Source organism: Phocoena phocoena, chromosome 1 (genome assembly GCF_963924675.1).
Source record: "Phocoena phocoena chromosome 1, mPhoPho1.1, whole genome shotgun sequence".
NCBI classification, from domain to species: domain Eukaryota; kingdom Metazoa; phylum Chordata; class Mammalia; order Artiodactyla; family Phocoenidae; genus Phocoena; species Phocoena phocoena.
In genome coordinates, this window is record NC_089219.1 from 100,354,975 (window position 1) to 100,380,811 (window position 25,837).

Genomic DNA, 25,837 nt, shown 5'->3' on the forward strand with positions numbered 1-25,837 from the left:
CGTGAGCCTAGGTCCAGTCTTGAAGTAAGCCTTTCTAAGGATAGCAATCTCAGGTCTGCTGTGTTAACTCTTTTCTGCACACACACAATATAACTTGAGTGGTTATGTGTAAAGTTTATCTATCATAATTATTATTGCTTTGGAAGATAATAAATTCATGCCTGTTTTATGATAGCTAATACCTATGGTTTGAAATAAATATAAACATAGTTCAGACTTTAATGCTTCAAGCATTTCAACTTTTAGATCTGTTGTTGTATTTTTAATAGAAATTAAAATTACATGTTACAAAATGGTCACAATATGAATGACTATATTGAGACTTTATTATTCTCAATTCCTCATGTGTAAGTTCCATACACATGTTTAAGTTTAGCAAACATTTGAGTGCCTGTCGTGTACCTATTTTAGGTATTAGAGATATAGGAAAGAACCATCAGGCATGGTTCCTGCCCTGAAGAAGCCCATATTCTAGCAAAGGTGATAGAAAGGTAAACAAATAAATATACGGAATGTTATTTTGTTTATCAGATTGTATTTCATAAGAGGTTTTAAAATATATTTCCTTATGCTATTTATGTATCTGTGTATTCTTGTGGACACTACTGTGCAGACATAAGGCTTTTTTTTTTTTTTTTTAACTTTTCTAGTGTCCTCTTCTGAGTTCTGGATTTTTGTGTTAGGGAAGGAGGGGCTATGTTTTATTATATAGTTTTGAGCTGTGATAAAACACTGTACTGGAACCTATTTATGCTCTGTCTGGTTACCAACATTTTAGTAACTAATAATTTTAGTAATTTTAGTTTAAGAAAAACTTTGCATTTAGTGCTAATCTTAATGTCCAGTTCTAGTAGTAATCACATTTTGATTTTATACAAAATTTTATATGAAAACAAGTCAAATGTCACTGTTTTCTGTTTCAACCATGTCATCTGCCTTTTATTCTACCTCTACTCCTGCATTACCAAGTTTTAGTCAATTTTGCTTTCTTTCATGTCATTTCCCTTTTTGATTTCACCACCTTAACATAATAAGCTTAGAATTAATTTGTCTTCCAGTCTGTGTTCGTCTAAGATGGTTGTTCCAGTCTGTCTTCTAACTGGATGTCAGATTCTTCTGTCATGTCTGTAGCTCCACAAAAGGACACAAGATGGGAAACCAGGAAGCTTGGACTCTGGACTTTACTAACTCTTTTGTTCCTTTACGTTAAATTCCTGCAGTGCCATACGTTCATTTTTTTGGTTTATTTTATGTTTCTTTTTAGTTACTTGTGTGCTTATCTTCACCTTCTTAGAGGCTGTTTTTGTTTGCTTTTAACCACAGAGATACAACTAGTTGTGACTTTGCGTAAATTACTTAACCTCTCAATGCCTCAGGCTACTCATCTATAAAGTAGGGGTAATAATACTAAGTACTACAGTGAGACACAGGTGTCTTGTGCAGATTGAGTTAATAAATGTAAATATTTTAGAATGGTGTCCTTCCCATATTAATTACTCAATAAATGTTAGCTATTTATTCCCAACTTTTTTTATTAAGTTCAAACCTAAAAAGTGGGAAAAGAAGAGTCAATGATTATTTTTATCTTTCGCTTAGACTAATTTTTAACCAATGCCAAATTTGCTTTCTCTCTCTTCTGTGTGTGTGTATGTGTGATTTTTTTAGGTAAATTACTTAAAAGCAAGTGGCACGCATCATGCTACTCATGATACTTCAGCATATCTCCTAAAAATAAGGACATTTTCTTGCATAATCACAATAGCATTTTTATACTCAAGAAATGTAAGATGAAAAAAGTACTTAATATACAGGCTATGTTCAGATTTCCCCGGTTGCTCCAAAAATGTCCTTTTTAGTGTTTTTCTTTTCCTTTTCTTTCTCTCATTCTTTTTGAAAATCTAGGGTCCAAACAAGAATCACATTTGCTTTACTAGTCCTGACTCTTCAGACTGTTAATTTGAAGCAGTCTTCCTGCCCTTTTTCTCTCTTTTCTTTTTCTTCTCTCTTTTTTTTTTTCTTTTCATGACACTGACATTTTTGAAGAGTCAGGGGCAATTGCTTTGTAAAATGTTCTTTTGAAAACTGCATGTAGAGATTAAAAGATAGAAAATTTTGTTAAGCTATATGTTCTCTATAGTTTTCACTTAACTATTATAGTTCAAAGTTTTGAGAAGATAAATGAATAATGGAGATCATTTGAGTAATGTGGAAGATTATTAAAAATAAAATATTTTGAGTAGAATATCCCAGAAGATAAGATTTATTAGATTTATAAAGGAAAAGAAATAAGATTAGACCAAGAAGGTTGTTTTATTTGATGAAGGCTTTAAGTTGTTCTATTGCATTTTGTTTATTCTTCAGTGTTTATTGAGCTTTTGTTTTCATTACATTGTCCCTGTTCTCCTAAATGCTTGCAGTTTAGGGAGTGAGACAGACAAGTAATAGACTGTTATAGTGCAGTTTGATAAAGCATATGGGTGTGTATATTTGATAAATTATTACAGGGCCCTAAGGAATTAAATACTATCTAACTAATAACTAAGGCAATTAAGAGTTGGGTGATCAGGAGATCTCCAAAGAAATGACATCTATGCACAGACATGAATGTAGATGTAAAGGTTATATAAGAAATAGCCAGACCAGGGGTTGGAGGAAGAGTGTTCATTTAGAAAAACTGACATTTGAGGAATATAAGAATTACAGTGGTGATGGAGTATGGAGAGGGAACCTCAGAGGAATTGAGACTGGAAATGAGGCTGAAGAGGAAAGCTGGACACTCTATAAACCTCATTAAGGGATGTGAATGCTATTCTGAGTTCAGTTGGAAACCATTAAGATTATGTATGAAAGCAGAGCTGTGATGTAATCAGCTTTGTACAGTACATTGGAGAACAGGACTGGTAGCAGGAGTCCAGTTAAGAAGCCATTGGCGTCACCAGGCAAAAGATGATGGTGACCTGGATTAGGACAGTGGTCATTAAAATGGAGAGAATTGAATGAGTTTGAGAAATATTTGGAAGATGAAATCAATAATATTTGGTGAATGAGGGGAAGGTATAGTGTATTAGTTAAAGAAACCAGACTCTAGAGCCAAAACACTTGGGTTCAAATCCTAATTCTGCCACTTAGTAGCTTTGTGAACTTTGTCAAATTACTAAACTTCTCTGTCTGATTTCCTCATTTGTAAAATGAGAAGAAACACAATACTTATCTCATAGGATTGTGTGAGGATTAAATGAATTAATTTATGTACAGAGCATAGAATGGTGCCAGGTACATAGTTAGTAATATGTGTTAACTACTATAGTAATTATTGTTGCAATTTTTTAGTAGTATTATTATTAATTTGATATGTCATTGAAGGGTGAGAAGAACCAGGATTGATGCCTAGGTTTCTAATTTGGCTGCTGAGGCAAATTATGGTATATATTTTTATAGGGGAGGAGGGATGATGAGGAATTCCCATTTGGGCTTGCTGTTTTTGAGGAACGTTGGGGACACCTGGGTGAAAACACTTAGTAGGCAGAAGAGTTTGCAAGTAGGGGAAAAGATATGAGTTGGGATATCCTTTGGGGAATTATGAGAATATAAGTGATCATTTAGAGAAGTTGTGGGAGTTGATGAGAGCACCCCAGTGAAGAGCATGTTAAATAGAGAGGAAAGGGCATAAAGACTGTGTTATCTTTAAGAATGTATTATTTAGGCCATAAGCCAAGGTGTAAAACTTGGTGCCAAGTGGAGGGTTTAAAAGGCTTTCAGCATTCAGTACAACTTCATTTACATTAACTTGGGCTTCAGAGGACTTTGAGCTGAGGTGAAGTGGCAGTCAGGTGGAAGAAAATTCTTCCTCTGTTGAGAAAAATCTAGAACTGTAGAGAAGTTGATTTGCCTAAGGTAAGGAAGATGTTTCTGACTGCTGTTTTGCTTCTGACTGAGGGAAGTAAAAGATATGAGATTGACTCCTAATTGGCACAATGACAGAAAACATAGAATTTTTGTGAATTATGTGCCCTATTGAAGTACATATTGCTAAGATTAGTTAATTCTGTGTTTACTAAAGAACTCTCTATTTTTTCAACTTTTTGTTATGAAAATTTTCAAACCTACAAAAAAACTTGAAAGGAATAGGACAATGAATACCCATGTAATGTTACCATCACCTAGAATTCAATACTCACCTTTGAGTGAATGTAGATGTTTAGCCAAACCATTTCAAAGTAAATTGCAAACTTTATGATACTTCATTCCTGATATTTAGCATGTATTTCCTATTATACCTTGTAATATTATACCTTTCAATACCATTATCACACGTAAGAAAATTAACAATAATTTCTTAATATCACTTACTATTCAGGCCATATTGAGCTTAGCTGATTATCTCAATGTTTCATAGACTTTTTTTTTTTTTCCCTTCCTAAAAAGAATCCAGTCAAGGTTCACGTGTTACCTTTGGGTGTTATACCTCTTTAGTCTCTTTTATTCTAGAACTTTTTCTTTTTTTTGGAGGGAAACATTTACTTTTTTAAGAAACCAGAATGTTCTAAATTCTATATTTGTCTGATTGTTTCCTCATAGCATCACTTATCTTGTTCCTTTATTCTTTGTAATTCCTGTAAACTGGAAAGTAGGTCTAAAGGCTTGGTGTAATCAGACAAAAATTTTTGGCAAGAATATGTCATAGGTGGTACTGTATACTTCATACTGTATTGTATCAGAGGATGTCACACTGTTAGCAATACTAAGTTTGATATTTCCTATGTAATAATATAATTTTCCCATTTAAATTAGTAAGTAATCTGTGAGGTAATTATTTCATTGATAATCTGTCATTCCTTCTATACCTATTAGCTGGCATTCTTAGGTAAAGAACTTTTCCTCTTCTGCTGGAGATAAACAGTTCTTGCCCCAAAAGGCAGGATAAATGCTTAATTCTTTACTTTTAATGAGAAGTTTTGAGGACAGGAAGTTTGGTGTTATAGTCCCCTCCACTGGTTACAGATGAAATCCCTTTTTTCTCTATTTTTAGAGCAGTATTATGGACTCACAGATTTTTGTCTATTCAATTTGTTACAATCAGTTATAACTGTTATTCTTTTTAATGCTTAAATTCTCTCAAATGGCTGGTGAGAGACTCTCAAAGTTGGCTCTAGTACCCTTTTGACAGCCCTTCATTATTTTTTCCCTTACTTTCTAGAAAAACATAATGACCTAGGCTCACTTATATTTTCCCTGTCCCAGATCTGGAACGAGTCATTTCTCCAAGAAGCCTTGGTTCCTTTTAATGGAGAAGGGGATTTAGAAAGCAAGATACAAGCATTAGAGATGTTCATTCTGTTGGAATGTCATTGCCTCTAATGGATATAATTAGGATGTGTATATATACACATATTCTAACTATGTTTATATATGCATATATATTTTTAAGTTATGGCTTCATGTTGATATCTATACAAATTTAGCACTACAATTTTAAAATTGTAGCTTTTGCCTTCTATTGCACATCTTGGTTTCTAATGACATTTACATAATTACCTATTTGTTTTATCCTATAGTGCAAATAAAATAGGTTCAAAATTATAAAAACTAATATTAATATCACAACCATTATGTGAAGTTTAAGATTCCTTTGCAGTTTTTATTATCCTTAGACTATATCCCAGTAAGGATGCTAGTCAGAGTACTGTGTTCACAAGTGACTTGAAATATTTTTTTGTCTTCATGTGGTTATATTACCAATTTGATAGGCGATTAAGTTCATTTATTTCCATTTGTTTTCAATGTTAAGATTTAGATTTTTAAATTTAGTTTTATTCTCTTGAATGTACTTGTATGGTTCAAAAATCAAACTGTATAAAAATGTATACTTTTGTTTTGATTTTCTGTGTCGACCCCTTACCTCAGTCCTTTCACCACGTCCATCATAGGTAACTATTTTTATTAATTTCTGGTTTTGCCTCCCACTGTTTATGTTTGTTATTATATAATTGTCCCCATTTTTTCTTCCACACTGTTTGTATCATTTTGTACCCCACAGGGACATAGCTAGTATATTTGAGCTTAGAGCAGGTAATTTTTTAATACATCCCTCTTTTTTTTTTTTTTTTTTTTTTTTTGTGGTACGCGGGCCTCTCACAGCTGTGGCCTCTCCCTTTGAGGAGCACAGGCTCCGGACGCGCAGGCCCACCGGCCATGGCTCACAGGCCCAGCCGCTCCGCGGCACGTGGGATCCTCCCGGACCGGGGCACGAACCCGTGTCCCCTGCATTGGCAGGCGGACTCTCAACCACTGTGCCACCAGGGAAGCCCCCATCCCTCTTTTATATGATAAAATTATTTTCAGAAATGACCATGAAATAAAATATAATGATAGAAACAAAATATATACATTAAATATTTCCTTTTATTGAACATTTGAATAGACAATCATACTGGTAAAAATAAATTTTAAAATAAAGAGTACATAACAGAAAATTTTGCTAAAATATCTCCACCAGAAAATTCATCTTGAATTTTTATTATATTTTGTTAAAAATAAACTCCTGAAGTTTTTCTTTTTGTACAAAGTCAAGAGAAAATGATGGAATGATAGTGAACAGTAACACTATTTGATCTGCTAGTTAATAACCAGGCATTCAAATAAACATTGCCCTTTTGGTTTCTTCTAATAATGTAAGAGCAGCATCTTTTGTTGTCTCTCCTAGGTTTCTTCAAAATTTGATTCTTTTTTCTATGTAAGTGTCCATTTCCTTATGTTTTATTGTTGTATAATGAACGACCTTAACCACAGTTTCCGTGCATTGTTCTTTAAATAACTGTTTTTAAAGCTCTGTGTTTTACTAGTCATTGTTCAAGGCTAATTCTGGCTGTCTGCAAGTATTTTTGTGTCTGATTAACTCATCTAAAACTTCCCACCAGAAAAAAATATAACCTAGAAAAGAGAAATAGCATACAGCTGTCATTGTTTATTTTGAATCTATTGCTTAAATGCAGGAGTATGTAGTGTAACACAGGGGCTAGAGGCAAAGTGTGCTCAAATGGAGTTTGAACCATTTCAAAACATTACAGACTTAACTTCTGAAATGAATGTGTAGAACTGAGTCCATGTATATCAGGGGCCAAACTGGGAGTTCTCCAAATTAACTTCCATGTATAGTTCAGTGTTTAAGAAATAAGTAATAAAAGTGTTGAATTTGAAGCTTACATACATGTTATTAAAACTCAACAACAACCGCAACAATTATTTGGAATTTGGAACAATGAGAGATTTTTTTCAGAGAGCATTTTATTGCTGACATTTAGAAAAATTGCCATCACATGATGATAAGGAACAGATCAAGCTTTAGTTTTAGTTCATAAATTCTCTGTGGACAGTGTACTCCCTTATTGTGGGCATCTGGCATGGTCTGTTTACATCACCCCCCCTCTTGGTATACTACTGCACCCACCAACAATTTATACAAATGCCTGTTTCTTCACAACCTCACCAACGGTGTTGAATGTTTCATTAGTCTGATGAGTGAGAAGAGGTATCTATGTTGTTTTAATTAGCATTTATCATATTATGAGTGAAGTTGAATATCTTTTTCTATGTTTACAGGTCATTGCATTTCTTTTTCTGTGAACTGTCTAGTCATTAATTTTTGCCATTTTTTTCTAGTAGTTTTTCCTCCTCCCTTTTCAATTTGTAGAAGAAGAAGTTACATTTTAACAAAAGTTGTCTTGGAAAAAGAAAAAGGAGAAAGCAGGGTACTATCACTGACTAAATTAACTATACTTTTGGGAAGCCTTAATATATAACATTATATTAACAGAAATTCCCTGTTTCCCCCTTTGAGGTGGCTGATGCATATTGCAGCCATATTGAGGAACTAAAACAACCTCCTATGTTTAATCTGATAAATCTATGACTGGTGAAGCAATGTTTTTCAAACTGGACTCAGCAGTTTTATCTATTTTTGTACATTTGAATTCCTCATAAAATTTCTTTGAAGGTGGAATTCTGTTCTTACAACATTTTTTTAAACCTCTGCTATAAAGTAAGAGTTGTTATTTTAAATTTTATAATATAGCATTGTTCAATGACAGATATATAATTATAACCCAAACAATTAGTAATCATTAATTTAACAAATAAAATCAGTTAAATTGGTTCTTCACTGAATTGACTAGGTAATTTAATTAAAATTATTATCACATAAATGTACCCTTACTGCTTAAAGATCATTCATACTTTGTAAGAAAAATTATGTACAGTATGTCATTTTTGTAGAGTCAACTATGAATCATTTTGTATCTCAGTTTTTCATTAAATTTTTACATTATAAATGCACACAGCTGCCCAGAAATAGAACTGAACGTTAAACTTTATTTCCATGTCTGCAGATTCCCTTTCAGTCAGTATTAATATGTATATCTTTGTCTTTATATTTATAAACAAAATATACCTATGTTTTTGTGTTTGGGAGTTTTCTAGTTTTGTTTTGAATTGTAAAAATAGTAACAACATTTACGAAAAAACTTAAGACAGAGTAACCCATGATCTTATCACTAGCAAGTGTTTAATTTTTTGCCAATTTTTCTTATTTTTTAAGATCTTGTCTAAAATCCTCACATCTGACTCTTTAAAAGCCCTTGATAACTAAGAATACTTTTTAATGGTGCTTTTTGTCATCTACTAGTCCCTCTTTTAAGTAGGATAGTCTTCTTAAGAGCAGCAAAAGTGCTCTGTGGTTTTAGTTTTATTTTTTTTTAATTTTTGAATTTTTTGGTATTAATTTTAGATTTAAAATTTAACAAAGTATATTATATGAAGTTTACTGAGGTTAAGGTACAAAATGAATCATATTTTTTCTTGAGAGTTTAATCCTAACTGTGTATTATAAAACTGCCTCATAAAGAGTGGCATAGACATATATACACTACCAAATGTAAAATAGATAGCTAGTGGGAAGCAGCTGCATAGCACAGGGAGATCAGCTCAGTGCTTTGTGACCGCCTAGAGGGTCACATGGGGATGATATGGGGATATATGTATACGTATAGCTGATTCACTTTGTTATACAGCAGAAACTAACACACCATTGTAAAGCAATTATACTCCAATAAAGATGTTAAAAAAAAAGTGCCTCATAATATCAGTAACAAGGTGATATAATCATATAATATATGAAGGTGTATGTTTTTAAAGAGCTACAAAGAATTGATGTTAGTCTTGAACTTACCACAAACTTTTTCCAACCTGATTGTGATTAATTTATATTTCTCTGTGAGGCAGTAATTTCTGACTTTTCACCGTGAAAAATAAGGTAGTTTGGATTGTGCCTGCTTTCTGTATCTGTTGGTCTTGTTACCTTGCCTGTGTCTCTTATTTCTTTCTCATGTGTCACTTGTTTATTTTTTCACAGTAATAATATTATATAGTATTTGCCTACAGCAGCTCTAAATTACAAGGCTTTCTTTAGCTTCAGTCATAGAGCTCTGGATTACTCCTTCCATTGTGTGCTGAAGAAAAGATAGAGGAAACAAAAATTCTTTTTAAACCACCACTACCACCACAATTCTGAAAAGACTTTTCATCGTCAAGCAGATGGAGCACAGATATCACCTCATGTCTTTCACCATGGAGTTATCATCTTAATCTCTCTTGATTTTGACTCTTTAAATAATATCTAGTCTTTCTTTTGGGAAACTTAGAGATTGCACCTCCACCCCAAAACCTACAGAATTTAAATTTGTGTTTTTATGATGCTGTTGTTTTTCTTTTCCTTTTTTTTTTCCTTCTTTTTTTTTTTTTTTGAGACATGGTAAACCTTTCAATTTCCAATTTCATTCCTTTAAAAATTTTCAGTTTTCTTCAGCTGCACTCCTTGTTTATTAATTGTTTAGTTCATTCTCTTTTTTCCTTCAAGGACTCTTATCATTTGAAGTTTGGATTACAGCACTCTGCAAATCTGTGATCATTCATTTCCTATCTTGGTTAATTTCTTATTATCAGTGTATGTTTCTTGAGTTGCCTCCTATTTCACCAATCCAATTTTCTGCTGCATTGATTCTTCTATTACTGCTTCTACTGCCAGTATTAATGGGTTTTTGGCTAAATTTATTCTGTGCTGGTCTTGGTATCCTCCAGCTGTTTTCCTTGTCTTCGTAGTCCACAGTGTTGCCAGAATGATCCATCGAAAAAGAAGTCTGGCTATGTCATTCCCCTGGTAAAAATTTTAGTCACTTCTTCACTAGAGTCATGTTCTGACCCTTCAGTGACATAAGTAAAACCTTCTGTTACCTGAGCTTTCTGCATCTCTCTCTAGTCTTATAATCCAGCACCACCCTGCCACTGTGCATTCTCTTCCCCTTGCCTGGAACGCCCACCGTGGTCCTGATCCCATGCGCCCCATCCATACTCCCAGCCTAGATTAACTGGTTTTCCCCACTAAACACAATTATTATTTTCTCTTAGCTACATACTCTCATGCACCTTTTACATGCTTTCTCACTGGTTTTAGCAGTTATTTGCTTATACTTGTCTGTGACACCCTAACACCAGGGCAGGTACTATATTATGGTTTCTATAGCTTCAACACTAGTGCAGTGCCTGATGTTTTGTATTATTATCCTTCTGTCTTTTGGTTTTATTTTCTTTAAGGGAGAGGCTGGCCTCTATCATATAATCTTTCTATTCTTTTTTCTTTTTCACGGGAAATATTTTTAGTGGAGTCAGGCTATTTAATTGCTTTTTTCCAGTCTGTGTTTTCATGTACATAATTTACTAATCCTTAAGATATGGTCTTACAGTAACTTGTCCTAAATCACATTATCCTTGGGTCAGGGTTCAGGAACCAGTTCTGTGAGTGACCTGTTAAACACTCAGTCACTATTCATTTCATTAATCAAATTACAGGCTTAGGTCAACCAGGACTGACTTCTCTAGCCTAATTGTTCGGTCCCAAGCCTGGGGTGGTGCTCCAGTTTTGACAATATGTTCCTAGTTATGCAGCCCTGAAGTCGGAAAGCCAGTTGTACAGTCAGGGTGGTCTTCCTCTCCTGTTTCTTTTGTTTTTGTTTTTTTGTTTGTTTACCTCTAAGATTATGTTGTGCTCTAATTCTTAAACACTTGAGAAAAAGGAAAAAAATAAGCTTTATAGAGTTCTAAAAAATGGTATGCTTTTGTTGTTGTTGTCTTTAGCCTCTCAAACAATATAGAAAATTACAAAGCTGAGGGTAAAATACTTCAACATCTTGCTACTCAGAGATAAGCATATTTTAGAATATATTTTGGCATAAATATATGTAAGAAAAGTGTACCAATTTCATAAATGACATTTTGCACTAAATGCTCCCTTCTACAACTCCCTCTATTTTACTCAACAACATGTTTAAACTCCATCATACCTCAGTAATTGAAGATATATTTCATCATTTATAATTTACTTACCAGTTACCTATAGTTGGACATTTAAATTCCTTATAAATAATGCTGTGATAAACATTCATCTTTTATGTTTTTTTACATTTTTGTGTGAATATAACTTCAGTAGAGCTCTTCTGCCAGAAGACATGCAAGTATATGTTGATAGATATTGCCATAATGTCTTTCAGAAAAGTTGTTCCAACTTACATCACCCCACATCTCTACCAAGGCCAGATATTTGTTGTGAGCTAAAGACTCCCAATTTACAGCTCTAAATTCAGATCTCTTGATATTTTCACATGGTATCTGTTTCACTAGCATCTCAAATAACATACCCCAAACCTTACCCTGATTTTCTGCCTCAAATCCCAAACTTGTTTCTTCCCCTTTCTTTTAAAAAATTGTTTAAATTAATTTATTTTTTGGGCTGTGTTGGGTCTTCATTGCTGCGTGCGGGTTTTCTCTAATTGAGGCGAGCAGGGGCTGCTCTTTGCTGTGGTGCGCGGGCTTCTCATTGCGGGGGCTTCTCTTGTTGTGGAGTACCGGCTCTAGGCATGTGGGCTTCAGTAGTTGCAGCACGTGCGCTTGGTAGTTGTGGCTCGCGGACTCTAGAGCACAGGCTCAGTAGTTGTGGCGCATGGGCTTAGTTGCTCCGCGGCATGTGGGATCTTCCTGGACCAGGGTTTGAACCTGTGTCCTTGCATTGGCAGGTGGATCCTTAACCTGCCAACTGTGCCACCAGGGAAGTCCATTTCTTCCCCTTTCTATGTCTTTTATTCAAATGGAACTTAAAGTTCCTGGTTATTCAAGTTAGAAGCCTGGAGTGCTCTTTTCTGTTGTCTCTTTTCCCCTGAATCTTCCTGTCAAATATATTACTAAGGCTAATGGATTCTATTCACAATTTCATGAATATCCAAATAGGAGGAGGCCCTGTAGTTAAGCTTAAGCTATCCCACAATTTTTTAAAAGACACTTTAAAAAAATACATATCCTTTTGATTAGGCAGTATGAATGTAAACTTTTAGGGATAAAATCAGATTTCTACCTCTAAAATTTAATTTAATTACACATATATTTAAAATGAAATTTAGAAATACTACTTTTCCCACTATTTCTTGTAAAAAGTTTGTGCAAACTCTTCAACTTACACCTTTGGTATTGTGTCAACACTGGAATGAGTTACCTAACACAGTTTCGTAGTTCACCTCCTCCTCTCTTCCATCTAAATTGTTTGAGATATTGTAGTTTTTAAATCTGTGTATAGTGCTGTCCTAGCCACAAGTAAAATTAGAGCAAAAATTTTTCCCTTCACTTTTGTTGTTGACATATACTTATGGTCTCGTAACCTAAGTATGGACTGAATTGCTTTTTTCCAGAAGTGATCATTGAGGGAATTCCCTGGTGGTCCAGTGGTTAGGACTCTGCACTTTCACTGTCAAGGGCCTGGGTTCAGTCCCTAGTTGGGGAACTAAGATCCCACAAGTTGCGCGGCAGAGCCAAAAAATAAAAAAATAAAGGCACCTCTTCCCTTAAACAAACAAACAAACAACCTATCATTGAAAGATTGCTTGACAGTGACATCTGCCACATGCAGTTGTGTAGTACCCCAAGGAAGAATTACTAAATCTTCTCATTTTATTTGCTCCCTGCCCGCCCCCACTGTCACGTCTCCCCAGCAATTGTGTCAGATTGTCTCTTAAACAGTTGTTGGTTCAGGGTAACATGCTTTCTTCCAGACAGTACTTTGTATTTTTTCAAAATAAAATAACTTATAAATCATTTTGTAATCTGAGACTTTGTAAGGTTCAAATATAAGACAACTTCCTCTTGTAAGGACAGTGTTTGGTATTGAAAAACTTTACTTATATATGGGCATATACAGTGAATCTCAAATCCATCTGCTCCTCCGTTCCCATTACTGATCTAAATCATCTCTCACCTGGACAGTGGCCCTCACTTTTTTTTTTTTTTAAATGTACTCATTACATATATTTGTCACCAATGCATCACAAGGAAGTCACAAAAAGTAGGCTTAGTTTAGTTCACAATATAGATCCTGTGAAAACACATTTCTCATTTGCTCGGCAGTTTACAATACCTATAAAAATTTAAAGCAGTTAAACAACATTTGAGATTACACTGGTATAAAATTGTAGTTCACACTTCAGAAACTTGTGAAATAAAAGGCCATGATGGAGAAAGAGTAAGAAATTTGTAGAATTACCAAACTGTCACAGTACCATTTTCCTTTATAAAAGCATCTCAATAAAACAAAATAAAAACTATGGAAAACACGAAAGTCAAATCAGAGATTTTGGTTTAGTACTTTCCCTGAGTCTCTTGTTTTTAAAAAAATCAAAGTAAGGCTGGTTCAAAACTGACCCATAATGTCTTGCCTCCTCCATATGCTGCCATGAGGAATACATTTAAGGCAAGAGGCTATACACACAAATGGTCCCAGGGCTTTATTCAGATGCCAGTTTGCTTGTGGTACCACTACAGGGTTATCTGACCCACTGCTGCCTTCCGCACATGGGCTTAAAGAGCTGTCAACATTTTCTCTTGGCCTGCCGTGATACAACACATGAGACTAAATACCAAATGAAGACAAAATATTATGGTTATTAATAAATATTACAATTATAGGTGGATTTGGACACTAGGTACACCAAATCATGGTAATAACACAGAAACAAACACTTTTATGTTTTAAAAATCTTACATAAACAAGGGTTGAGGGCAAGTCATTTTAAAGTTTTAAATCTCAGATGTTAAAAAACAAACAAACAAAAATCTTTAAAAAAATCTAATTCATTAGATACCAATAAAACAAAGTAGAAAAAGTGATATGTTGATGCTCGGAATTAGATGAGCACGCTAAGTGAAAAAAGTTGTTGTCTCCTTATTCCGTAAAATTGGCCCCTACAATGTTTCTACTTGATCATCTCATTGCATACACAGTATATTTGCAAGTGATCAAGCACTTCATTAAAAAAGCATATAATCAAATTAAGGAGAAAAAGGTTTGTTAGAATCTAAAAAATTATTTTTTACCTCAAATGTACCAGGTTACTTGCTGGGCTTCTACTGTAAGGGCAGTACGTAGTATGGATCATACTTTCTAGTCAAATGTAGGAAAATATTTTGCACAGCCATGTTTTTACAGTCATTGTCAGAGCATCTCAAAGATAGGTTGCAAATTACTGCTGTATGTCTCCCTCTTGAAATCTCAATTGCAGACTAATGGCCAACAGGTCAAAAGCTAATAATCATGAATTGTCTTAAAACTGAGGGGTGGAATGATGGCTCTAACCACCAAAATAACTGCTGCAAGTTATTTAATTTAGTAATATAAGCACCTCATTGCACAGGTGGGGAAAGTGAGGCACAAAAAGGTGTTTCTTCTGTCTTTTGGTTTTTTTAAAGAGAACTCTTGATGCTAGGTAACTTTGGGATATAATGGATTCAAGGTTTGCATGAAATGTTATACTTAACTCACATGTCCTGTTTGCATCACAATACCTTAGTCTAACCTCGTGCAAACTCTTTAAAGCATGGACCTGGCAAATGCCACTGACCTCCTGCCTTCTCTGACCAGGTGAAAAAGGCTAGCCAATGCTTGAGCAAAAAAAAAAAAAGAATACGACATATTGTTGTATTATATGTAATTAGCAAGGTTCAATTATGAAAATATTCCATAACTGAATTTCCATAACTCTCAAACATTCCACAAAATTCTCTAAGAACCTGTGGGAGAGTAGAGTACCTGGCAATCCTCTCTTAAACAGAAATGTACCGATTCGTTGCATTACTGTTGATGATCTGAAGTTAAATGTATATGATTTCTAAAAATAAAAGTACTAAACTACTAAATAAAACTGAAAGGATCATCCAAGTTCCTAGATAATACCAAAATATTTATCTAGGATTACTAAAGAAATCATAGCACTTTGGTACCCTTTTCAGAAAAAAATCTCAAAACTTATAACACAAGCATGTGGCATTTCACACTGTACTAACAGTAAATGGAGGTGTAACCACTATAACTTCTCCACTAACTTTGTGTTTTGAAACATCGTGTCTGCCCCTAGCACCTACCATTCCAGTTCCACAGGGTATTTTCCAGTCAGACAAGCTGTACAATGATCGTTCTTTTCAAAACATTCCAGACCATTCCCATTTTCTCAAACCATAATATCTTGCCTTTTCACTTTCTGTTTTTTAAATGTTATCCCTTCTTGTACAGATGAAACCAGTTCTTCTACTGACAGATACACAGCACTGTTTACTCCTAGATGATCTGAGATATGCTCAAATTCTGGTTTATTGGCAATAAGCTCTTCTTCTGTTGGTATGTTTATTCCCATGAAGCATGGATATCTAATTGGTGGTGAAGCTACGTGAATGTGTACCTCTTTTGCACCAGATTCTTTGAGCAATTTGATTATGGGTGAAATGGTATTGCCTCTCACAATTGAATTATCTACAAGAACAATTCTTTTGCCTTTAAAGTTGTCTGACAATACTCCAAATTTTTTCGCAACACCAAGTTGTCTTAACCTCATGTTTGGCTGAATGAATGTTCTTCCTACGTACCGGTTTTTACATAGCACCTCCACATACGGAAGCCCACCCTTTGCTGCGTAACCAAGGGCAGCAGGCGTAGCAGATTCTGGGACAGTGCTAAGTAAATCCGCATCCACAGGGGCTTCAATTGCTAGCTGCAGACCACAATGGTATCTTACTGTGTAAACCATTTGGTCTTCAAATATACTATCTGGTCCTGCAAAATAAACATATTCAAAGATACAGAAAGCCATTGGGTTTCCTTCAGACCTTGGTATAATATCAAGAGTTTGGAAATTATGTCTGGATATTTCCACAATTTCTCCAGGCAAGATTTCGCGGTAATATCTTGCACCAATAGATAAAAAGCTACAAGATTCTGAAGACACCACCCATCCTTCTGTTTCTGAAGATTTTTTTTTTTCTTTGTCATTTATATCAGATACAGGAATAAGAACGACCAATGCACAGAGGACGATTTCCATAATGATCTCGTACTGCATAAATCACATCTCTGTGCATTATAATAAGAGAGTATGCCGTGGGTGCTTCCTTCATTAAGTTTTTAATCCTTGCCACCCAGTCTGGGGTGTCATCTTGTTCCTGGGGAGGGGTATACTCCAGTAACTGGGTGATCATTTCGCTATCAGAACTTGTTGACAGACCAATACCGTGACGCAGAAGCTTTTTCCTTAAGCCAGCAGCATTTACCAATTCGCCATTATGCGCCACAGCTATTTTCCCATGAAGTGTTTCAACAACAAAGGGCGGGCAATTTTCTAATTCACAGTTTCCTGTAGTGGCGTACCTCGTGTGTCCAATTCCAAGATTTGAAGTATATAATTTCTTCAAATTGTCTTCAGTAAAGACGTGATTTACAAGACCCATTCCCTTGTGCGTTTTGAATGTTGGTATCGAATTCCCATCACTGGTCACAATACCAGCACTCTCCTGACCCCGGTGCTGCAGCCCCACGAGTCCCAGAGTGATCACATGCGGCACATCTAGCTGCGTGGGCCACTCTCCTGAGGCGATGCATCCGAACATGCCACATTCCTCTCGGATCCCCAACTCCCCCAGCTCCATGTCGCCGCCGAAAGCACGTGGAGGGACCCGCCGCTGCAGCAGGGGTCTAAGCACCAACCAGTTGTTCGTTCGGCCTGTAAGCCTCAGAAGCTTGGGCCAGCTGCAGCCGCTTCCTAACCAGGGGCTCGACCCGGCCCTCACATTTTAACTACATGCCCATAGCTATTCTTGGCTCCCTCCTCTGTTTATTCTACACACAGAGACGTTAACTTTTTAATATGCCAGTCTAATTTTGTTACCTTGCTTAAACTCATTAATGCTCTTTCTTGACTACTTTTCCTATTTACCAGGGTACCACTTACTGTTACCATTAGCGCATAAACTCTCCAGCTTGATGTAGAGGCATATAGCCTCTGTTTAGTTTTTCTGATGTCCGAGGAGGTGTAGGGGGTTAGTGCCAAAGGCAGCTACTTTTTGGGAGTTTTGTCACTATTTCTGTCTGAACGCTTCTATCTCCTCTCCTAGGGATTGGGAACAGCAACTTATATACCTTTTGTTTTGTAGATCAACATATACATTCAACATGTATCAATATTTTGTACTCAGAGTCTGCAAAATGTGCTATGCTTATGAGCTAGGGTGTTGTATGTCAGTTTCGGGCATTTTCTTAGTGTAGTCTAAATTGTTTTGTATTCTTTGGAGTTGATATTTGAATGGACAGAGATTAACTCTTTTTTTCCTTCTATTTTTGATTATTTCTCCTCATTTTGTTCTGTATTAGAGAGCCTTTTGTAAAAGTGACTTATATTGTCATGTTGCCCAGAAGACTCCCTTTCAGTTCTTAAACCTAAATTCAGACTATCAAGCTAGTAAGACCATTTGGTACCCTTGATTGTGGTTCTTACTTTGCAGTTTCTTAGTTCTCACTAATTGATATTGGAATTTATAGAAATTCCCATTGTCTTTTGAAATAGATTCTTTCCTTGCTATTGGTTTAGTTTAGGGGTTCAGATTCCTTCCTTCTTCCCTCCCTCCCTCCCTCCCTCCCTCCCTCCCTCCCTCTCCCTCCCTCCCTCCCTTCCTTCCTTCCTTCCTTCCTTCCATCTCACCCTTCCTCCCTCCCATCCCTCTTTCTTCCCTGCCCTCCCTCTTTTTTTTTTCTGTTTTTCTGGTATTCTTTTGTTTGTTAAGACCCTTTAATGGGAAATGGGAGACTGGAAATCTTCTGACACTTTCATTTATGTTGACATTTTCTGAAAGGTCCTGATTCACTCAGACTTATAGTTGAGGTGAGTCGGGAGGGAAATGGTTTTTAGTGGAGGAATCTGAATAGGAGGATATACATAGAAATGGCCATTTATCTCTAAAAATGTTTCTTTGAAATTTTGACATTTTTTTGTAAGGATGATAAAGAAATCCTTTTAAATATGTTCCTGATGAAACATAGAGATTAGAAATGAAGATGGGAAATAACAAATTATTTTTTAACGAATGTTGACTCTCCCTGGAGTCAGATCAGTTTTGATGTGTAATATAGTTTTTAGGACCTTTAAACTATCTACTTTGGAAAATTTCTAAGGCTTGGGATAAATTTCTATTTTTAAAAGATATCAGAGAAAGAGAAGCTATTAACTTCCTTTTTTAATAGTGGTTAATTATATCAGCCTACTGCCTGAACCTAGAGGTTGAGATTATTTACATAATGATGCATCTTAAAATGCAGTCTGAATTCTGTAATAGTCATTTTTTTTTCCACTCAGACTTCTAATCAAGCACATCTGTATTCCCTTTCAGCTATCTTTTTATTAGCTGCTACAATGAAATATCAGTAACAGATCTTCTACCTCAAGTCCTGGACATTCTGCTGAAGCATATAACTTTGATTTGCAGAAAACCCAGTTTTCTGTTTTCAGGGAAAATGACAAGGCACAATAGACCCTCTTGTCAAAAGGATGAAGCATTAATACTATGATTCAGAGTTCGGTGTGCCATCCAGCACTGGTTATCTGGCATTCTGACAGGTTTGCTAATGATTCCTGATGTGAGTGCCACAAAGAAAAAATTGTAAATAGACTCAGGATAGCATTTTAGAAAAACTGTTTTTAAGAACTAAATCTACATGATCCCATCAAATAAAAGCTTTGTAAAGAAAAAGACCCACTTTTGATGATTTCTTATTTTTTCTACTGTTTTCTGCTAGGAAGGTTCATCTTACTTTGCTCTTTCTGATGTATGACTTTTAAAGGGAAAATTGTGGTGATTTTGTTGTGTCTTTTCTAGAATTGTGATTTTCATCTTACTTTTCAAATGTAGATTTTTAATATTCTATAGCTTATTTATCAATTGAGAGTTTCAGTTAAAAGCAAAATGGTTGGAATTTAACCTCGGTATGGGGAAAATACTACTTATTAGAAACAAATGATTAAAGGAAAGCCTAGACAAATAGTATCAGCTTTTACATAGAACTTTTGCAAGTTTTTTGTCATAATGCTCCCCTGGGTCCGGCTTCCTTTTCCACGAATGACCTTTGAAGGGCAAAGGTTTTGAAAATGTGGTTTCTAGTTTTTAAAAGTTTTTTCTCATTATAGTAATAGATGATCACTATAGAAAATTTGAAAATACAAAAACCATGAAGATAAAAGTTTTTTTAAATCACCCAATAATTATACCTGCAATAATGTTTTAAGTATTGCTAATGTTTAAGTATGAGTTTATGTATGACCCTTACATTTTAAAAATTTGCATATCCTCAGGTATGTTACGATTTGGGGGTCACACTGAATATTCTGTTTTGTGACCTGCTTTTTTCACTTAAAATACCTTGTGAGCGTTTGACCACATTGTTATAATCAAAACTTACTTTTAACAGTGCTGTTTAATGAAGGGATTTCTGTGAGGATTACAGTAAAAGTGTTTGTCGGAGATGAATTCCATTTAAAACTGTCAGTATCGCAATCACATTATCAGGTATCATTTTGGTGTGTTTAAGAGAGTGTTTACTCAGAGCTGTGCTAGGTATTTTGGAGGGTAGATACAGAGATGAACGAACCATAGTTCCTGGCTTCACACAGGCTTAAGATCCAGTGAGGGAGGCCAACATGTACCCCATTGTTTGTAGTAAGAACGAGCTGGGAGGAGAGATGAAAACAGAAGTTCCTTAATGTGGACTTCAGAGTTCTGCCTGGGTGTTGGCTTCAAAGAGCAGGTGAACAGGTGGTCAATGTGCAGGCCTTTTGCCCTAACAGTATTTATGTGTATACAACACTGTGGGTCTCCAGGTGGAGTAGACACAAAACTGAAACCAGCAGGGGAAAGAGTTGGGTGTGGAGGTTAGAGGGTAGGGCAGGGTGTTAGCAGGACTGGGGTAGTTGCCTCAGAAGTAAGAACACATATAGATACAACAGCATTCTCTGGGGCACCAACTTTTTATAATATTTATAACTTGAATTCCTGGCCACGCATCAGATTTTTTTAGAGAAATGATTGTTACTTGCAAATACATTCTACACAGAAATACTTGCTTTATTTAAGCAAATAAAAACCATAAAAAACTTTCAAAATGGGTTTTATTTACACATAATTTGAATATAATGAAGCAATTTCAATGCTGCATTAATACTGAATTCTACATGTAGTAAACAGTGTTAGGCTTTTAGGGATGGGTATATTTAGTTTGGTGTAGTTCAGGGATTTTTCAGATTACCCAGACCAAAGAGTTCTTACTTTATCTATGCTTCCAGTTCTTCTGATGGTAAATGCATTAAAAATAATAATCAAGGAAGGGAGGGAAGGAAGAAAGGACGGAGAGAAAGGAGGGAGGGAGAAAACATTTCTAGGGTGTGCTGGGAAAGGACCAGATGTGCAGCAGCAGACTTGGCCTTAAACTGCCAGTGATGTAGGACCCAGGGCAGTAGATGAAATCGGACCAATGTGTTTATGATAGCTGCTTCCAGGAGTCAGTGGAGAATGGACACTCATTTTAATCTGTACTACTCCCTAATTTGTAATAGAGACAAAGAATGTGACCTCCAGCAGACAAAGACAAATACTGTATCTTCTCATTTACATGTGGAATGTAATAGAGATAGAAATAGAAACTCATATTCTCATAGAAATAAAGAGCAGAATGGTGCATTTTCTTCAGGGGCTAGGTGTGGGGGAAATGGGGAGATGTTGGTCAAAGGGTACAAACATACAGCTCTAAGGTGGATGAGTTCTGGGGTTTTAATGTACAGCGTGATGACTGTCATACCAGATTATATACATGAAAGATGTTAAAGTAGATCTTAAGTGCTATCTCCACACATACATAAAATGGTAATTATGTGAAAGGATGGGGTTACAAACTGACCTTAACTATGGTAATTGTTTAACAATATATACATGTATCAAATCATTGCATGCATAGCTTAAACTTATGTGTATATTTTATGTCAATAATATCTTAAAAGCCTGAGGGGGAAAAAAAAAAAAGAACGTGACCTCTGTTAGCAGGAGACTTTCTCCTGACTGGTGAGGTGGCAGCAGGATTCTGCCGAAGACAGCAACACCGCTTGATCGCTTCAGTCTGTGTTTCTTCACACTGTAACTCAGAAGAATACTGAAAACTGGCCAGTTTTAAACACTAAGTGGCTCAAGAGATTCCAGAAGATTTAGCGCTTTTCAAATTTGGGACAGAATAAGAATTTAGTTATATAAATTATTTTAAAAATTCATTAGGTTCCACTTGCCTATAATGAGAGTGGAACACTTAAAGAGTTATGTTGATAGGGGTTGTCGAAGTTTATAACCTTGAATATCCTCTTACACCTTGAATATCCTCTTACAGATAAAAGACTGAATAGAAATAACAAGGTGGCATTTGAACACAAATATGAAATATAGATGTGACCAGTAAGAATATATCCATAGTTGCTAGCTTATAGCAATTATGAAGGTCCTTGGTGTCATACCTGAGTTAGTTGAAGTTCTTTTAAATTATTGTCACAAGGTTCTACTCAACCCACTGGCCCTTGGAACTCTTGTCTCAGCTTGTGTGAACTCTTCCTCACTTCCTAAGAACCAGCTATACTGGATTTCTCTCAGTTCCTGTCAGCACTGTGTTCTTTCCCACCTCAAGTAAGTGCCTTCGCATGTACCACTCCCTCTACCAATCCCCCCACCTTTTTTTTTTGTCTAGTTGGCTTCTATTTATCCTTCAGGTTTCAGCTCCAGTGTGATTACTCAGTGACGGCTTCCTAGACTCCCTAGACTTAGGATCCAGATTATAGATTCCCACAGTGCTCTATGCTTCTCTTTCATAATGCTCTCGAGTTTGAAATTTCTTTCTCAGTGTTCATCTTCCCTGTGAGACTTTTAGTTCAGTTGGGTGCACTCTCATTCACTGCTTTACCCGCAAGAGCCTACTATTCAGGACTCAGTACATCTTTTTTTACACGATAGACGTAACTTTCATAGAAGGGTGGGCTCTTATGAAAGATGGTGTTCTAAGCTTGTTTTCTTGTAAGCTTAAGCAAGAGAAGAAATTCATGGAAAGGAGGGAGGGAAGGAGGGAAGAAGGGAGGGAGGTATTCTAGCACAGTGCTTAGTGCAGGTTCTGGAGCCGGATTAACTGGGTTCAGATCCCAGGTCTGCTACTTTCAGTGATACAACCTTGGCCGAGTTACTTAACCTCTCTATACCTCAGCTCCTTACCTAGAAAATGGGAATAATAATATCTACCTTAAAGGTTTTCATGAGAAATGAGTGAAAACATATAGCATATATGTACAATATAATAATTATTATTATAAAATAGCAGTCCTAGTCATCAGTGTTCTGATGAACAGAATTTGAGGAATTGGCATAAAAGCTGTAATTAAAACTTACTTTTAAAGACGTAGAGCTTGCTGTGTCAATGAAGAATTTACTGTAGCATTTTGACAGAGTCCAAATAGAGTTAATTTCATTGTTTAAGGAACAGTTTAAAATAAAGTTTTGTATAGGGCTTCCCTGGTGGTGCAGTGGTTGAGAGTCCGCCTGCCGATGCAGGGGACACGGGTTCGTGTCCCGGTCCGGGAAGATCCCACATGCCGTGGAGTGGCTGAGCCCGTGAGCCATGGCCGCTGAGCCTGTGCGTCCGGAGCCTGTGCTCCGCAACGGGAGAGGCCACAACAGTGAGAGGCCCGCGTACCGCCAAAAAAAAAAAAAAATATATATATATATATATATATATATATATATATATATAGTTTTGTATATACAAAGAATACTGTATCAGTTAAGTGAGTATTCTAAAATTTCCTGCATTAGATGATGTAGAGGGTGAAAAGAACAATTAAAGATACAAAATTAAGCTGACTCATTTGTTCTGTGTGCTAGATCCTGGGACTAAATCTGTAAAAACAAACCATGACCTTGGTCCTAAGATAGCTGACAAACTTTTATGTTTAACAACTGTATAAGATATTTTAAATAACTTTTGTGCCATAGAATATATTTTACTTTGAAATGTGTAGATACTGATTATCTAGAAAAGCCTTGTTCAAATACCATTTACAGTTTCACAAACAAGTGGACTGCAGTTTGGTTTATTTTGTCTTAGGGAACTCCTGCCTTGAACCAAGGAACCAGTTTGGAGTTAAGCTTATGTATATCTTTTTCACTAGTTTCATGGAGCTCAGGATGTAGAGGAAGCAATAAAATGCAATGCTCTTCTGAGTCTAGGTCTAATGGGAAATGACTAGTTAGTAACATCAGTTGTGTTGAACTAGTTAGATTGAACAGTTTGCTGGGGAACTTCACCAGGCTATTTACAGTCATCATAGTAAGGAAGAAAAGTGGGACGTGATTATGCCTGTACTTTGCCTTTGAGGAAAACAGATTTTTTTTTTTTTAAGTTTATGACATCTATAGGTGTGGTTCCAAGACTAGAGATTTCTAAAAGAAAAGTTATGTGACGAAATTCTTATGGGTACAAAGAATGTTCTGAGCAGCTCAGGATTTTTAAAAGATGTATGTGATTGATAATTGGATGGAATGCAATCACATTTGTACAGTGCTAAGTAGACTGTAAAAAATAAACATTGAAGAATTTCCTTTACTATCGGCCAAAGCTCAGAAGGAGTTTAGATACTTCATAGAGCTCAAAGAGCTTTTAAGGTTGTGTTTGAAGCCAGAGCAGTGAGAAGGAAGAGGTAGACTTACTGTGAGAAGACGTTATTGGTAGCAGTTTACAGGCAGAAATCAGTTCTGTACCATTCTTACTTTGCTTCCATAGTCTTGAACTGGAAGAATTACTTTTCCAACAGTAAAAGATAAAACAAACAACCTCAAATGAGGGAAATTAAATTTTAAAAAGATAAGATCATAAGAGTATTATTCACTTTAAATGAAATTAAGTTTTCAAGACTCAGCTGAATTGCCCCCCAGGAGTTAAAGGGACTCTCAGGTATGATCTCAGGGTTATTGTCAATATTCTTTGTGAAATCGTGGAGAATGTGGGAAGTACCAGGAGACTGAGGCAAGACAAATGTCGCAGTTTCCAAAAAGGCATAGATTGAGAAAAACGCAAATCCACTTCCCTAAGTTTAAACTGCGACATTGGAAGAGATTGTAAAAGATAAAACTAATAAAATATTGAAAGTGTTTAGAAAAGAAAGGGGTGGTCTCCATGAACCAACGTGAATGTATAAGAACAAGACATGCCAAACTGACCTTATGTTTTTCTTCTTTTCAATTGTATAATTACTACTGGATTAGACAATAGTAAAGACATGTCATATCTTGACTTTGGCAAGTGGTTGACAAAGTCTCCTAGACTACCCTTACAGAAAAGACAATGAAATGTTGGCAATTCGGTTGGTTTACAGCTGCTTGCATGACCACACCTATGCCAGCATGCCACAATGTTTACCTAAATAATAACCAGTGATTCTATATACTGATTCCTTAAAGAGAAATGGTAGTGAATATTAATTGGCATACACTCAGAAAGCATGAATTTGAGTTATGAGTTCTTTTGACTGAGGATTTGTATATTGAAACTTGAGTGTCTGAATTTATTCATATGATTGAGATTTCAGTTATAGACTTTTCCCCTCCTGAGCTGTGTATGTAAGATTTACAGATCTCTTTTTAAGTTTCATAAATCAACTCGATTTATAAATCACTTAAAAGTCAAAGAATAATCTTAACACTTAAAAACAAAGGCTGGCTGGGTAAGAATGCAATTATGAAGAATCTTTTTTCTTATTTGTTTAACAACTGCATTAACCCCAAGTAGATGTTTTCATACTCTTGAAATGTCAAGTTTCTGTGAGACTCTCCTTAAGCAAAAGCTGGAAGTTCATATACAATTCAATAATATAGATAATCTCAGTGGTGTCTCTGTGAGCTAATGTTTCTGTTGGCCTTCTGGTAATTCCACAGCCATCTCCCTATTCAGGATATTTGTACTTTTTTTTTTTTTTAAATAAATTCCCTGGAACCACATTGAAGTGGAAAGCATAATATTCTGTCCCCTTACGAAAGTTGTTTTTGGTTTCTTGAAGCAAAGAAGTCCATGATGACTGCTGTATCCAATATATTCTGTCGTTAATTATTATTAATCTTAAAGAATGCCAATCCATATAATTTGTTAATCTTTTATAGTTGACATTTCATTGATATTTGTAATATTTTGTCCCCAGCCTCGGAAAAGTGTGATGATTTCTTTGAATAGTTGCGCACTTTAAATATCCCATTTATGAAATTGTACTTCACCCTCTTCTTTGCAACTGTTCATCTCAGCATTGCATCCAGAATCCCCATAGAAGTTGAGGGTGAAGATAGAGTGCAGTTCCCGTCCTGATAAATC

The 25,837-nt window shown here is 35.7% G+C and overlaps 1 protein-coding gene and 1 pseudogene across 2 annotated transcripts in view; one reads left to right on the plus strand and one right to left on the minus strand.

The window, feature by feature from the left end:
• MAGI3 (membrane associated guanylate kinase, WW and PDZ domain containing 3) overlaps nt 1–25,837 on the plus strand; it is a 275,101-nt gene that overhangs the window by 145,139 nt on the left and 104,125 nt on the right. The window lies entirely within an intron of this gene.
• LOC136135732 (amidophosphoribosyltransferase pseudogene) lies at nt 15,504–17,061 on the minus strand (annotated as a pseudogene).